Source organism: Hyperolius riggenbachi, chromosome 3 (genome assembly GCF_040937935.1).
Source record: "Hyperolius riggenbachi isolate aHypRig1 chromosome 3, aHypRig1.pri, whole genome shotgun sequence".
NCBI classification, from domain to species: Eukaryota; Metazoa; Chordata; class Amphibia; order Anura; family Hyperoliidae; genus Hyperolius; species Hyperolius riggenbachi.
In genome coordinates this window covers 248,068,755-248,086,427 of record NC_090648.1, presented here as the reverse complement: position 1 = coordinate 248,086,427, position 17,673 = coordinate 248,068,755, and the positions used below count along the sequence as shown (strand labels likewise).

General features: G+C 47.2%; 1 protein-coding gene across 4 annotated transcripts in view; it reads left to right on the top strand.

The window, feature by feature from the left end:
- The first annotated feature begins 12,720 nt into the window (after window positions 1-12,720).
- LOC137563537 (regulator of nonsense transcripts 2) overlaps window positions 12,721-17,673 on the top strand; it is a 104,562-nt gene continuing 99,609 nt past the window's right edge. The window contains exon 1 of one of the 4 annotated variants that reach the window (XM_068276121.1): window positions 12,721-12,825. The gene's annotated coding sequence lies outside the window, so the exon portion shown is untranslated. The other 3 variants (XM_068276122.1, XM_068276124.1, XM_068276123.1) reach the window with 3 other exon arrangements.

Sequence of the window (17,673 nt, the reverse complement as noted above, 5' to 3'; positions counted from 1 at the left end):
ACAGTCGTTCCAAACGATACTGTTAGCCACTCTGCTGTCACTACTCGCACTGGCGTTGTTCGTACGTTGGGTCAGCTGCGCGCTTAGGCCAACGTATGACAAACGCCCCCACACACAATGCAATTACAATTTCATACGGTAGTGTTGCTCAAGCGTACAATTAGGCATGAACTTATACACGGTTACACTTCAGTCTCTTCTAGGCTATGAGTGTTAGTTTAGTACGGCAGAAGTCAAACTTATTAAATAATAATTTAATATTCTAGAAAAACGTAGAACAATGCAGAACTTAATATATACAAAAAGATTACAAAAAGACAAAGTAAAAAAGTTACACAATTAAGAGTTACAAAGATAACACACACGGATATTTGCGTAAAAATAAACGGGGGAAAAAAGAACGTTACCAGCTTAGGTTAGAACGTTGTTTGACGGGAGGACGCCGTTTCGACCAGGAGTCGCGATCATCCCTAGCTATTCGCTACCTCCGAGAGAAGACACTGGTGGCTGTCCTGGGCCACCTTAAATAGTCCGAAGTGTCCCCTGGGGCATTTAATGTCCAGCCCCCAGGAACTAATGCAGTTTCCCCGTTTGTGACATCACCGAACGCTTGTCATAATCCTTCTTGTGATATGCAAACTTCAAAGGGGGTTCCTGTTTTAGCTTCTTGAAGTTCGGCAGGACACAATCTCACCCATTGAACTCTGCAGACATCAAAAAGCTTCCTCCACATTATTTCCTTGGTTAAAGTGTATTTTAGCACATCCATGAAAAGATTGAATTTTGGTTACAGGTAGCAGTTTGCCTGTAATCCTGTAGACAGACGCAGACAATCACACCTGGGACAGTAGATCAAAAGTGACTGCTAGTGGCTTAATGAGCTGCTTCCTTGCCTATTGAAGGTGACTGGTCATATTCACTGAAGACCTCTTAGATGCAAATGTAGGTCTAGTGACCCACCCACACAAATACATGAACAGTCCAGGAATCTAGCCTGCATATCTACACCTTTGACATACCACAGCAGATATAAAAATGGGAAAATGAAAATATATTACTGTATTATCCTTAACAGCATCAGCACCCCAATATATCTCAACACCTCCGCCGTTAACTTGGTGCAAGGCAGATGATCTTCCCAGATTATCCTGCCAGCACCTACAATGTTGGTTCTGCTTGACGGGACAGTCCATCAGCATTCCCATGATTGCTCCCCTTCCAGATGGCACTGGCAGGTGGTTCTAACGAATCATCCTGCCAAAGCCTACATTGACGGCCTGGCCGGGTGGGGTAACCCTTTAGCATCCTCAGGAGGGTTCCCCACCTGTCAGTTAGCTCCAAGCTACACGAGTGGAAAGCTAGGTCAGGTTGCTGCAATGTGTCGTTGCCCTTGGCAACCTGACGTAACCAACCAGGGGAATGTGAGTCAGTGACAACCGTGAATTGGCGACCATAGAGACAGTGCTGCAGCTGGGGAAGGGTTCCAACCGTCGCTACACGCACTTCCTCTATAGTGGCAGGAGCTATCTCTCGGTCCCTTTGGGGAACGATTATCTGCCGGTCTGCCTCCTCCACTTCGGACAGCTCAGAGGGAATAACTTCCCAGGACCCTCTCAGCCCGCCCCTCCCAGCTGCTGACCTGCTGGCTAGCCCCCTGAGCTCTTCCAGGCTGCTGTCAAATCGAACAGCCCCAGAGAGCTCAGTGCTGCCTGTCACACATTCCAGGAAGGCTGCAGACGGAGAGGCTCCTGGGCCCTCCAGGCCAGGTTCCGGATTGGATGTGGCTGACCCAGCAACATTTGCCACTTCGGTGGACAGTCCCTGTGCTGTAGACCCGCTAGCGCTGCGGGTTACCACTGCAGCGGAGGGAGCGTCCACATTACACGTATCACAAACCACCTCACCTTTGGTCTTAAAAACATCGGAAGGGGGAAGACCCGGCCTGGTGCCGTCTGCCCCTTCAGTGGACAGTCCATCTGCTGCAGCCCAGCGACCATTGCTGGTTACTCCTGCAGCCGACGGAGTGTCCACAGGACAAGCATCATTATGTAGCACAACACATATGATATCAACATTATCCGTCTTATACATATTGACATTTAGAACATCACAGAAAACATCCACATTATCGGTATCATTACACACATTGCTACTCAGCACCTCACAAGTATCATCACCAGTTCCTGCATCGATCGCCTCGATAGTCCGTGCGTCATAAATGACATCTTCAGTTTCTGCATTCTTCGTATCAACATGTCCCACTCCAGGCCTAGGCACTGGAGAATCACTAGGGCTGGCTTCTAGTACACAGTCCATAGCCCCTGGGGCCTCGCCAGCATTCCCCACTTGCACAGCATTATCCAACAGTACCTTGCAAGAGTCTTGAACTTCTGCTGGGGATGCAGGCCCCACAGGGTTTGGGGTAGGCTCATACCGGGCCACTAACCGTCCCAGGTCAGTACCCAGCAAAACGTTGGTGGGGATTTTGTCAGTTACCCCAACTTCTTTCAGTCCGCTGCCGGCCCCCCAATCCAGGTGGACCAAGGTGGTGGGTATTGCTGGGGTGACACCCCCAACTCCTCTGACAGCAATCATTTTCCCAGGTATGTACTGCTCCGGGTTCACAAGCTGGGGATGTATGAGAGTCACTTCTGCTCCAGTGTCTCTCAGCCCAGTGGCAACTGTACCCCCAACCGTGACAAGCTGCAGATTCTCTGCATAGCCAGTGGCATTCCTCGTAGCACACAAAGCAGTTGGGACTTCCCTGGGGTTTGATGCCTTACTGGATTTTGGGGCCTCCCTCTTCCTCTCTGGGCAAGTCATGCTGATATGACCCATCCTGTCACATACAAAGCATTTCCGAGTGTCAGTGGTTGGTTGCCTGAATCCAGGAGACAGCGGTGCTTGCCTCCTCTGGGTGCTGGGTGACACAGGTTTAGCACTCGGTTCTCCCCGCCAGCTGGGAGTAGTAGTCCTCCGGGACTCGGGTGCTCTATGGGCGGTGTAGGAATCGGCCATTTCCGCAGCCTCATCCACTGTCTTTGGTTCTCGATCCAGCACAAACAGCCGGACCTCAACAGGACAGGTGTGTAGGAACTGGTCTTTTAGCATCAGCTCCTTCAGGGCATCCAAGGTTTCAACTGACAGTCCTTTTAGCCACTGCTGGAAGGCAGTGCGCAGGTTGCACGCATGATCCAGGTAACTGTCATTAGGACCTCGCTGCACTGTCCTGAAACGTTTTCGATACACCTCTGGCGTGAGGTGGTATCGCGCAATAATGGCTTTCTTAATTGCCTCAAAGTCTGTTTCTTCCTCCTGGGGGAGACTCACAAACGCCTCCAGGGCCTTGCCTCTCAGCCCTGGTGTGAGGTATCTTGCCCACTGCTCACGGGGCACCCCATACTGCCGACAAGTCCTTTCAAACCCCTGTAGGAAAGTGTCTATGTCAGAGTCCTTGTCCATAGCGGGGAACTTATCCAGGGGGATTCTGTGGACTCACTCACCTTCGCGTTCTGCGGGTCCAGCAGACCGGTTCTGCTGCTGAAGTTTAGCCAGCTCCAGCTGGTGTTGCCGTTCAGCTCTTCCCTCCTCTGCCCGGAGTCTGTCCCTTTCGGCCTGGAGTCTTTCACTCTCGGCCTGGCGTCTTTCACTTTCGGCCTGGCGTCGCCGTTCAGCTCTTCTCTCCTCTGCCTGTCGGTGCAGTAGGATCAGCTTTAGGCGCAGTTCAGGATCAGCCGAGTTCAGCAGCTGTAGATCAGCTTCCAGAGATGGCATCTCCCTGCTTGGTGGATCGTCCAGGACATCGTCTCCACTCGCATTCTGTGGCGGGAGCGATTCCTCCTCTGGCGTGTCGTGAGCTGCATCCGCTGACGTTGAAGCACGGGCTCGCTCTGCCTCATCATACTCCTCGAGCGCACGAACTAACTGCTCCTTAGTCTGGCCGCTCACCGTCTCGATGCCTTTGTGCTCACACAGGTTGAGTAGTATCTCTTTGTTTTGCCTTGCATAGCTGGATGCTTTCTGAGCCATCGTGTTGCAAAAAATAAAAAGAAAAAAAAGGGGGGAAGGGAAAGCAAATACCAAGTGTGTATCTTTGAACAAAAAAAAACATATATAGATTCTGCACTGAGTAGACTTCTGTGGGCTAGTTGCTTCTAGCAAGCTTCCAGCCTTTAGTACTCAGAATAGCAAGCTAAACTGCGTACTAATGTACTAAACGATGCCACCACTGCCAGCCAATTATGTCAGGAACCGGCCCGCGGCACGCCTGCGTATACGGTTCCCGACTTCGGGTTTGACCAGACTGAGAGGGGAAGCAGCCTTAGTCAAGCTAAAACAAGGCTGGGACCCCTCAGAACACCTCTCACTGCCACCACTAGCGGTTCGCTAGACACTTCCACTCTGCTGTCGAGTCCTCAGCGCGCACTCCGCGTTTTCGTATTTGGGTCAGCTTTGCGCTTAGGCCAAATACGGGAACGCCACGCACCCACACACACAGTTGCAATCTTACACTGTCGTGAAGCAAAGACCCACTAACAGTCGTTCCGAACGATACTGTTAGCCACTCTGCTGTCGCTACTCGCACTGGCGTTGTTCGTACGTTGGGTCAGCTGCGCGCTTAGGCCAACGTATGACAAACGCCCCCACACACAATGCAATTACAATTTCATACGGTAGTGTTGCTCAAGCGTACAATTAGGCATGAACTTATACACGGTTACACTTCAGTCTCTTCTAGGCTATGAGTGTTAGTTTAGTACGGCAGAAGTCAAACTTATTAAATAATAATTTAATATTCTAGAAAAATGTAGAACAATGCAGAACTTAATATATACAAAAAGATTACAAAAAGACAAAGTAAAAAAGTTACACAATTAAGAGTTACAAAGATAACACACACGGATATTTGCGTAAAAATAAACGGGGGAAAAAAGAACGTTACCAGCTTAGGTTAGAACGTTGTTTGACGGGAGGACGCTGTTTCGACCAGGAGTCGCGATCATCCCTAGCTATTCGCTACCTCCGAGAGAAGACACCGGTGGCTGTCCTGGGCCACCTTAAATAGTCCGAAGTGTCCCCTGGGGCATGTAATGTCCAGCCCCCAGGAACTAATGCAGTTTCCCCGTTTGTGACATCACCGAACGCTTGTCATAATCCTTCTTGTGATATGCAAACTTCAAAGGGGGTTCCTGTTTTAGCTTCTTTAAGTCCGGCAGGACACAATCTCACCCATTGAACTCTGCAGACATCAAAAAGCTTCCTCCACATTATTTCCTTGGTTAAAGTGTATTTTAGCACATCCATGAAAAGATTGAATTTTGGTTACAGGTAGCAGTTTGCCTGTAATCCTGTAGACAGACGCAGACAATCACACCTGGGACAGTAGATCAAAAGTGACTGCTAGTGGCTTAATGAGCTGCTTCCTTGCCTATTGAAGGTGACTGGTCATATTCACTGAAGACCTCTTAGATGCAAATGTAGGTCTAGTGACCCACCCACACAAATACATGAACAGTCCAGGAATCTAGCCTGCATATCTACACCTTTGACATACCACAGCAGATATAAAAATGGGAAAATGAAAATATATTACTGTATTATCCTTAACAGCATCAGCACCCCAATATATCTCCACATGCACCTGTCACACACACGTACCGTGAACAGGTACAGTGACTGGTGGTATTAAATATCACACTGCGTGCACTCACGTAGGTAGGTGGGTGCACTGAAGTGAACAACAGGTAGATATCTACCTATGTGAGCGCACGCAGTGTCACTGTGCCTGTCTGCTACCTGTCTGTGTGTGACAGGTGCACATTGTAATATCCATCACTGCATATACCTACCTACCTGTTGTTCACAGTGCACCCACCCACCTACCTACGTGAGTTGAGCGCATGCAGTGTCACTGTGCCTGTCTGCTACCTGTCTGTGTGTGACAGGTGCACATTGTAATACCCATCACTGCATATACCTACCTACCTGTTGTTCACAATGCACCCACCCACCTACCTACATGAGTTGAGCGCATGCAGTGTCACTGTGCCAGTCTGCTACCTGTCTGTGTGTGATAGGTGCACATTGTAATACCAATTACTGCATATACCTACCTACCTGTTGTTCACAGTGCACCCACCTACACGAGTTGAGCGCACGCAGTGTCACTGTGCCTGTCCGCTACCTGTCTGTGTGTGACAGGTGCACATTGTAATACACATCACTGCATATAGTGGCTGGAAGGTGTACTGGTTAAGGGCTCTGCCTCTGACATGGGAGACCAGGGTTCGAATCTTGGCTCTGCCTGTTCAGTAAGCCAGTAATTCAGTAAGGAGTTCATTGGGCAAGACTCCCTAACACTGCTACTGCCTACTGAGTGCGCTCTAGTGGCTGCCTCGCAAGCGCTTTGAGTCCGACAGGAGAAAGGCGCTATACAAATACTGCCATTATTATGCCATTATTATATACCTACCTACCTGTTGTTCAAAGTGCACCCACCCACCTACCTACGTGAGTTAAGCGCATGCAGTGTCAGTGTGGCTGTCTGCTACCTGTCTGTGTGTGACAGGTGCACATTGTAATACCCATCACTGCATATACCTACCTGTTGTGTTCAGTGCACCCACCTCATCACTGCATATACCTACCTGTTGTGTTCAGTGCACCCACCTACCTACGTGAGTGCACGCAGTGTGATATACCACTCCGTGCATACCTGTTAACTGCACCTGTGTGACTGCACATTGTATTAGGCAAGTCAGTGCATACCTTTCACTTCATCCCCCCCGATATGGACACAACGGACAAAACAGGCAAAGGTAGAGGCAGACCCAGAGGGAGGTCCCCCGGCAGGTTTGTGCGAGATCGTGTTGATGTGATTTCGTGCGGCCCTGGCCCAAAGTACAGTGCTCAGAAGAAGGCACGTCCCATCAACTCCCAAGATTGTCAGGACGTGGTTGACTATGTAACACAGAACACCTCATCTTCCGCAGCCACCAGCGCTACTACAAGCACCACATCTGTTGCATTTCACACTTCGCAGGAGTTAATTGGTGGGGAATTAACTGATTCACAGCTATTATTGTTACAACCAGATGAAGGTGCTAAGCAAGTTACACCACCTCATATGTCTGAGTTAGGCGGCGACACTGTGGACGTAATGTGAGAGGAGGAGGAGGAGGATGAAGTACCTGCTGTTGGTGCAGTTTTGGAGGTGTCTGAGGCAAGTGAAGCTGGGCAGGATGATTATGATGATATGGATCCCACATGGGTTCCTAATAGACAAGATGACCAAGGGGACAGTTCAGAGGGGGAGTCAGAGAGGAGTAGGAGGAGACAAGTTCTTGAAAGAAGCAGGGGTAGCTCGTCATCAGAAACAGCTGGTGGCAGTGTCCGGCGCCATGTATCGCCACCTATGTACAGCCAGCCAACATGCCTTTCAATGTTAGCTGCTGATGCCACCATAGTGCCATCACCCCAGGGGGGCTCAGCGGTTTGGAAATTTTTTAATGTGTCTGCCTCAGATCGGAACAATGCCATCTGTTCTCTCTGCCTCCAAAAATTGAGCCGTGGAAAGGCCAACACTCACGTAGGGACAAGTGCCTTCTGAAGGCACATGGAGAAAAGGCACAAACTGCAATGGGAAGAGCACCTGAGCAAAACAGCACACAAAAGAAAAGCCACCCTCCTTCTCCTCTTCCTCCTTCAGGTGCAACATGGTCAGCCGCTTTCTCCCTTGCACCTTCACAGCCACCCTCCTCCACTCCGCCTCTCACCTTGAGCGGTTCCTGCTCCTCTGCCCACATCAGCCAGGTGTCCATGAAGGAAATCTTTGAGCGGAAGAAGCCAATTTCTGCCAGTCACCCCCTTGCCCAGCGTCTGAAAGCTGGTGTGGCGGAACTGTTAGCTCGCCAGCTGTTACCATACAAGCTGGTGGACTCTGAGGCCTTCCGTAAATTTGTGGCCATTGGGACACCGCAGTGGAAGATAGCAGGCCGCAATTATTTTTCTAAAAATGCGATACCCAAACTGTACCATGAAGTTGAGAGGCAAGTGGTGTCATCTCTGGCTCACAGCGTTGGGTCAAGGGTCCACCTGACCACGGATACTTGGTCTGCCAAGCACGGTCAGGGAGGGTACATAACTTACACAGCCCATTGGGTCAACCTGGTGACCAATGGCAAGTAGGGAGTACATGGCTGTGCAGCTGACCAACTTGAGACACCTCCACAGCTTGCAGGCAGGCCTCCTGCCACCTCCTCTCCTCCTCTTACATCCTCTTCGCTCTCGTCCTCCTCCTCCTCCTTGGCTGAGTAACACTTTAACTCTACTGGTGCTGCGATCTCCTCTCCAGCTACACAGCCCCATCTCCCCAGGGCCTATGCTGCATGCCAGGTACGACATTGTCTTACCATATTAGTCATGTCTTGCCTCAAAGTGGAGAGTCATACTGGACCAGCTCTCCTGGCTGCTCTTGACAAACACGTGGTCGTGGATCAGTGGCTGACCCCGCACCAGCTGGAGATCGGCAACGTGGTGTGTGACAACTTCAGCAATCTCATTTCCGTGTTGAATTTGGGAAAGCTGACACATGTACCCTGCATGGCACATGTGCTGAATCTAGTCATTCAAAGATTTGTGTCAAAGTACCCAGGCTTAGAGGACATCCTGAAGCAGGCCAGGAAGTTGTGTGGGCATTTCAGGCTGTCTTACACGGCAATGGCACGCTTTGCGGACATTCAGCAGAGAAACAACTTGCTGGTGAGATGCTTGATATGTGAGGGTCTGATTACCGGTGATCTGCAGTATCACCGAGAATGCAGAATATACCCGATTATTGATGATCTGCAGTATCACCGATAATCAGATATATCTACTAACCTCTGGACACCTGAGTGATGAGAGTGTTTGGTGCAACAGTAATACTTTGAGGAAAGCATCCGTAGGATAGGTGCTAGACAGTAAGGGCTACTGCTATGGATCAGATTCCTTCCACAGGTCTGATGCTCCCCAAGGGGCGGAGCCAGGCTGAGACAGTGGGAAGGACAGAACGTGAGTGACACCAATGAACAGTGTCACTAACAGATCTGTGAACTATCTCCTAACAGGAGAGATAGTTCTCGAGGTCGGACAGGCCAGGTCGTAAACACACGGACAGATACAGTACAGAGACAGGAGACAGATGCAGAATCCTGGGACTAGCAGAGTTTGGCAACAGAGTATCAGAAGTACAAAGGTACAGAATCAGAGATCAGAAGAATGGTCAGGAAGGCAGAAGGTCATAACAGATAATCAACAATGCCTAGACTTGAGTGTGAGCTCCAAGATTCTCACACTCCAGGATCTGGACTAGTTAATAACAATAATACAGATGGTACAGAATTCCTAGACTAAGGTGTGAGTTCCTTGGCCATCAACACCTTGGAAACTTGGCTAGATAACAATACAGATAATAACAGAATTCCTAGGCTAAGGTGTCAGCTCCGTGATCATCAACACCTACGAAACTGACTAATAGACACAGATACTGACAAGGTCTGAGTGCTACCACGTAGTGATCGCAACGCCAAACACCAGATGAATGACCAGCACCCAGTATATATACACTAGCGCTCACCAGCGCCACCCCTAAGTGCTGGACCAATGAAAGTTGCTGCAATTGTCAGCTGACCGGCTTGGTCAGCTGACCCTCTTCTGACTGCCATAAAGGCCCTGCCTCTCTGCGCGCGCGTCCTCCTAAACCAGTGTGGACTATCAGTCCCAGCCACACCAGTCATGTGTAGTAATGTTTCTGCTGTGTTGGATGCGGAATCCGCCGCACCGCTGTCTGTGCGTGCGGCGTTTTCTCCGCATTCCGCATTGCTGAGAGGAGCAGGCCTATGCGAGCGACTTGCCGCATTGGACGCGGAATCCGCCGCCCTGTTTGAGCATGCGGCGGTTTCTCCGCACTCCGACTGCGCGCCAGCTGCTGTGTTGAACGCGGAGTCAGCCGCCTCACCTTCAGTATTAGCGGCGGCTTTTCCGCGTTTTCTCACAGTGGTATTGTTCGTGGCTGGGGGGAGGAGGAGGACTTCGTCACTGATGTCACTAAGGAAGAGCAAGAGGAGATTTATAGTACGTCTGCATCCAACTTTGTGCAGATGTCGTCTTTCATGCTGTCCAGCCTGTTGAGGAACCCCCGTATAAAAAAACTCAAGGGGAATGAGCTGTACTGGGTGGCCACGCTACTAGACCCTCTCTATAGGCACAAAGTGCCGGACATGTTACCAACTCACCAGAAGGCAGAAAGGATGCAGCACATGCAGAACAAGCTGGCCACTATGCTTTACAATGCGTTTAAGGGTGATGTCACTGCACAACGCAATAAAGGTACCACTGCCACTAATCCTTCTCTCATGTCCACGCAGGCACACTTAAGGCCAGGTAGTCGGCTACCTGCCGGTCCAGGCATTGGTGGAGGGTGGATCCAGAAGCGCTAAGGCGAGGTGTTGGACTAAAGAATGTCCGCATGTCCGACATCACCATGAGATCGCTGGAGCGTCCTTGTTTCTGGCCACAAGTGATGGAAAAGTTGTTTCAAGGGGCCATATGCAATTCACTTTTTCACCTGAGTTTTCTCCTGGGTGATATTTTCACAACTTGTAAATAAAATGCCTTTTAAACCACCAAAAAGCAAACAAATACTCCAAATAATTTTGACAGTACTTTTTCACCTACTTTTTGGTACTTTTTCCATTGTAAAGTGCTGAAAAGTTATTTTAAAGAGACTCTGAAGCGAGAATAAATCTCGCTTCAGAGCTCATAGTTAGCAGGGGCATGTGTGCCCCTGCTAAAACGCCGCTATCCCGCGGCTAAACGGGGGTCCTTTCACCCCCGAACCCACCCCCGCAAACCTTGGTCGCAAACTTGGTCGTGAAATTTTCGTTTCCTGGAGGCAGGGCTATCGACTGCAGCCCTGCCTCTAGTCGCGTCTATCAGACGCGCATCGCCGCCTCTCCCCCGCCCCTCTCAGTGAAGGAAGACTGAGAGGGGCGGGGGAGAGGCGGAGATACGCGTCTGACAAATGCACGTGGGGCAGGGCTGCGGCGGTTAGCCCTGCCCCAATGCGGAAGCGCTCCCCCGCTGTATGGAGGGGATTTGGGGGTGAAGGTACCCCCGTTAAGCCGCGGGATAGCGGAGTTTTAGCAGGGGCACACATGCCCCTGCTATCTATGAGGTCTGAAGCGAGATTTATTCTCGCTTCAGACTCTCTTTAAATCGAAGTTAAAAAATTATCTCCTAGGAGAAAACTCAGGTGAAAAAGTGAATTGCATACGTGTCAAGAGGTCTAACAAGAAAACAGGCCTAGCTAATACTTTCCCTACCTATCTGCAACAAGCCTGACCCTGCTCTCACGAACAGTCAGCAGAGAATTAATCCAATATGGCCCCCACTACTGCTTTTTTATAGGGGGTGGAGAAGGGTCCAGGAAGGGGTGCTAGCTGATTGGCTGCCATGTGTCTGCTGACCGTGAGGTAAGGGGTCAAAGTTTAGCTCAATTATAATGTATAGGGGTAATCAAACACACCAAATGTTTGCTGTTCACCACTAATGCGAACAGCCTATGTTCGCAGAATACTGCTCGCCGATGAACTGCTCAGGCCATCTCTACATACATCATTATAATATAACAGTTCCATACCTCCCAACATTTTGAGATGAGAAAGAGGGACACTTAAGCCATGCCCCTGATCACGTCTCCGACACACCCCTAGCCACGCATACCATAAAGAATTCATAAGAAAAATATGTTGTTTTATAATTCAAACCACACTGGTCCTTTCTATCCTGGTTCATTTTCCTTCATATTATCATTTTAAAGGATAGGAATAATGTTTAGAGTCAATCAAACACATTTTTAGTAGAGAAATATATATATTTACATAGAAAGAGGGACTTTGGCCTCAATTCACTAAGATCATGCTGGAGATAATAAGGCAAGAGAGTTCCTTAAGTTACCTCCTCTGTAGTTAAGTTACCTCCTCTGTAGTTAATTTACCTCCTCTGTAGTTAATTTACCTCCTCTGTAGTTAATTTGACTCCTCTGTAGTTAATTTACCTCCTCTGTAGTTATTTTCACATGCAGTTAATTAACAGCCTGTCTTTAACTCTGGAGTTATTTTAAGGATTGAAGAGTTAACTTAAAGACAGAAGAGTTAACTTTAGGTTTGCCTGAGGTAAAATGTTTCCTGAATACTACATGCCTTATCACCATGGTAACAACTCTAGAAGAGTTATTAAAGACAGGAGATAATCTTAGTGAATTGAGGCCTTGTCCTGAAAGAGGGACAAATGAGGAGGAAAGAGGGGCAGGGCTCCCAAAGAGGGACTGTCCCTCCAAAAAAGGGACAGTTGGGAGCTATGCAGTTCTGTGAACAGGTCCATAGAATTGTATGGGCAGTGAGCTAACATTAAGCATTCTGCAGCTCAACTGAGCACTGTGTACTAGCCCTGATTCCTTCCTTTTACTTTTTTCACATGAATTGTGTGTTTTCTATAAATCACTGGGGGAAAACAAAATTGTTTGTAAACAGCCTGCTACTTCCATCGCAGTCTTATCTTCCCACCCAGCAGGGGGCAGCGTTATGCACAAGAAAACTACACGCCAGACACGTAGAAACGAAAGAGCGCACGTCTGAGTAGACGTTAGACATCATGTGATGCAGTCTTTTGACGTCTACCTTACGCTAGAAGGGGTCCTTTCTGGGACAGTCTACTCTCCGCCTGAAGGAAAATATAAACAACATGCCATAGAATCCATGAACCGAACGCCTTGATCGTTGTAAGGTAAGGCAGTTTGCATTTATATATAGTGACAGCTTATATGTAGGCCCGAAGACGGGTTACACGGTAGGGACAGGCGGCTCCGCCAGTGCTTGAATAGCGGGGTCCTAATGCTGGAACCGTGCAGGGAGCGCACTGTTTACACATTCAGGTAAACTGCTCGGTGTGACGTATTTTGGTCGTATTCACTGCGTGAGTAGTTGGGTGCTGCCTCCTATAGGTGGGGTACCTATCACAGGATGAGCCTGGGTTGCCAACGGTTACCTTGTTTCCTGTCACTGCCAGGGTTGCACATGGGGACTGGGGAGTATTACTGGTTGGTGTGAGCTCTAGGAGGACGTGCTGGGGGTTGCTGCACGAGAAGGCTAGTATCACTTTGTGGACAGGTTTATTGCGGCACTGGGTTGGTAATGTGGGCAGAGTGTTTGTGGTAGTGTGACCCAAAAAAAAACTTTCTAGCCTTGACATTGCTTTACAGTCTTCATTTACTAAATGTGCCCGTTAATGAGTGCCCTGATACAAGCAAACAATGTATAGCTTACCACTAGTGATGTATGTACATAAGTAATTTGTCAAGTGCTGCCAGTTGCCAAAAATCATTCCATTTTCTATGGAGGAAATGTTTTCTGTACTCATAGTAGTCACCCTGTTAACTAAAACTAGGCCTTTTGTGAATGCTTGTTTAGTTATAGCCAGGGCTGTGGAGTCGGAGTCGGGCAATTTTGGGTGCCTGGAGTCGGAGTCGGGAAAAAATGCACCGACTCCGACTCCTAATGAATTTGTAGCTGTAATTAAAATAGAAAATATGATAAAATGTTCTATTTCTCAGATAATAGTCACTAAAAATAATGTATATATACAGAATATATACAGTAATAGCTGTGCTTAGTCCACAAAAATGAAATAAACCAATCAAAATTAGTTACTTGTGCTGCTTCAATAAAGCAGTCCCCGTATTTTTAAGGTCAGATATACATATCTGATTGTGACTGTATATATATGATGTGTACACAGGAATCTCTTATATATACTAAATAACATATATGCTGTAAGAATAAAGCCTGATGTGTAGCTGTGTCACTAATAGAGATGGTCAACGAGATGGAAATAATTCTGCATTGATGCGGATTTATGCAAATGTATGCACTCCCTTTGCTGATGAAATCAAATAATTTGATATGTTGTTAAAATTTGGTTTGGTGACTACAAATTAAAGGGTAACTGAGACGGATGAAAAGTAAAGTTTTATACATACCTGGGGCTTCCTCCAGCCCCCTTCAGGCTAATCAATCCCTCGCTGTCCTCCACCACCCGGATCTTCTGCTATGAGTCCTGGTAATTCAGCCAGCCAGCGCTGTCCGGCCGCATGCCGCTCCCACAGCCAGGAACATTCTGCACCTGTGCAATAGTGCTGCACAGGTGTAGTATGCTCCTGGTGGCGGAGTGTTTGCATGCGCACTACGCCCGACTGGCTCAAGTACCTGGACTCATAGCAGAAGATCCAGGTGGTGGAGGAGGACTGATTATCCTGAAGGCGGCTGGAGGAAGCCCCAGGTATGTATAAAACTTTAATTTCATCTGTCTCAGGTTTACTTTGTTACACAGTAGTACTATACTCTACATATGCACTCCCCACAGAGCTGCAGGGAATCCACTGAGAATGCTGTGCACATTGAACACAGAGGTGTTGTCTGTTTACAATCTCCTCATTCCCCTGCAGAGTACCTGCACATCATTCTTACATGTACCCACACTTACATTGCCTAGGGCCTGATAGATGTTCTTTGTTCCGGTTTGTACCTTTTACAAGTACTCTTACCAAGGACTAGTTTTAGTCTAAAGGGAATAAATATAGTAGTCTACATATCCTTCTCACTTCAGTTGTCTTGTAAAATTCCTAAGCGTTGGCAGTTAAGAGACGAATTTCATGTTACATACTTTTAATCAACAAAATTGTAATATGCAAATTAGAGGAGTCGGAGTCGGTGGAATCCTAAACTCAGGAGTCGGAGTCGGTGGATTTTTGGACCGACTCCACAGCCCTGGTTATAGCTGCCTTTAGGAGTGGTTCACATAAAAATCTGCACATTTCCAATCAGGTCTAGTACTGTCCTGTCCTATCAGTTATTCATCAGTTTTGCATCCATTTTCTCTCAGTTTCACCTGACTGGACCTGAAATGTACACCTGTTATGTGTGATCAGACCCATAGAAACACATGCAAAACTAATGCCAGCTGTCAAAAACTAATAGGACTGGACAACTTTTTGTGTGTGAACCAAGCCTTAATACAACTGTCTGTAGAGTGAGACTGGGTTCACACATAAGCCAGGGTCATACTTGGCAGAAACACATGCAATTCTGCTAAGTGTGACCCTAGCCTAGCCTAAAGGTGTCCTGTCAGTTTTGTATGATTTTTCTATGTATTGGTTCACAGATAAAATGTGTACATATCTGGTTCAGTCATCTCACTTTTGTATCAGATTTCTAAGGGTGTGTTCACACATAAAAGGTATACATTTCAAATCCAGTCAGGTAAAAGTGATGCAAAACTGACAGGACTGGACCAGAAATGTACACCTTTTATGTATGAACCAAGCCTGAAGGTGCGTACACACATGCGACTATAGTCGTTTGTAACGATCGTTCCCCGGTCTTTACCAACGACGATCGTTACAAAAAACTAACCACCGACTATTAAGGCAAACGACGAACGAGCCAAATCGCTACAAAAGAAAGCTCTGTCTCAGCGGATTTTAACCAACGACGATCGTTTGCAAAAGTAGTACATCGTTGGAAACGGTCGTTCGTACTAGGCTTGACATGCGCATTTCACTATTTCTCTGTGAATCTTCTCATTTTTATGCGCAGGCGCAATAGTTGCTTTACGTGATGTAACGTTCGTTCTAACGATCAGATCGTTACACACCTTTTAAAACTATCTTTACTTAGGTCGTTCTTTCATCAATTAAAAGTTCGTTCGTCGTTCTCAACGAACGATCGTTGTCGCATATGTGTACGTAGCATGAGACTCAGGCCTGCATCATAAATTGTACCTGCTTATTACTCCTTCACTAAGTTGCACTGGCCAATGGTCACTGAACTGTGCATGCTAATTCTGTCACCAATATACCATGACTAGATAAGATGACATATGGACAGTGGGAACACTTCCATCAGTTTTTCCAATGTTATATAGTTTATTGATTAAATGTATCAGACACTGTGGTCAATTTTAATTGGTTAGAATGGCTGGAAATCAGGTATTGCATACTTTTGTTCTGCGTTAAGACTTTACCATTCTGTTACCCCACTATTAATGCACGTAAAAACAGCAAAATAAAATTCCTATGCAGGGAATAATGTTATTGCTTTCCCTGGTCCCAGCCCTTACCACAAATACACCTTTATTTACATGTCAGTTCTGTTACCACCAGGGCTGTGGAGTCGGAGCAATTTTGGGTACCTGGAGAAGAGTCGGTGGTTTCAATAAGCTGAGGAGTCAGATGATTTCTGTTCCAACTCCACAGCCCTGGCAAGAATTAGACTAAGGAGTGGGAGCAATTTTGGGTACCTGGAGTCTTGGTTTCATAATCTGAGGAGTCTGAGTCGGATGATTTTTGTAGCGACTCCACAGCCCTGGTTATCACTGCTGCCTCTTGTATACATCCATAGGCTAGCTGACACCTCTTCCCAGATTATTATGGAGGCTACCACCCAATCTTTGCTCCCCTTTCGCTTTGGGCTGGTGCACACCGAGCGGGTTTTTCAGCGTTTTTGCAGCCACTTGCGGATACGCTTGGTCAATGTATCTCAATGGGGTGGTGCACACCAGAGCGGGAGGCATTTTGCTGAAACGCATACTCCCGGGGTGCGGCATTTTTTTGGATTGCGGAGGCGTTTCTGCCTCCAATGTAAAGTCTAGGAAAAACGCAAACCGCTCTGAAAAACGGCAGTTCAGAGCGGTTTTGCAGGCATTTTTGTTACAGAAGCTGTTCAGTAACAGCTTTACTGTAACAATATATGAAATCTACTACACCAAAAAACGCTTCACAAAACTGCAAAATGCTAGGTGAGACGCTACAGAAAAATAAGAAAAAGCATTTCAAAATCTGCTAGCATTTTGTGCATCTGCTAGCGGGTTTTGGTGTGCACCAGGCCTAAGTGCTGATCTGTGCTCCCTCCCTGAACTCCAAGAGTTTTGGAGTCGCAGCTCTACTACACCACCACCATCACCACCACCAATGCCCATTTTAGGGAACAAGTCAGGCTGTAGACATTTTAAATAAAAGTATTGATGTGAATTTTTAAATATTAACAAGGAGGAGGAAGCAGACTAATAACATCTTTGCCTAAAGAGAGAGTATCTGAGTCGCCTGTTCACTTTGTCTCTACCACTTCACAGGAGAAAACTAATAGCTCTTAGCAGTTTTGTCATTTGGAAGAGTGGGATCCTTGTCCATGTCCATTGCCTTGCTAACAGATGAGGGGTGATAATTGTGAGTACTATTTCAGCACAAAGGTCATGATTTTCCATGACCTCTCCAGACATCTCTAAGCAATTATAGTAGTAAATCTGGGCTGGATTCATAAAATTGTGTCTGCTCTTATGTGCAACCTACACGTTGGTCATATTTAAATATAGCAAGGTTGCTGAGAGCTTACCATGATTTTTGCAAGTACTAGAACTGCCATGATTTTTGCAAGTACTGGAACCACCAATAAATGTAAAATATTTTGTATTTGTCATCATGCAGCTGAAAAAAGGCTGCTAAATGTATTATTATAATTTAGAAAATAGATTTTATTTCTGAAATCTTGTATTGTTAATTTGGGTTCACTTTAAGCATAC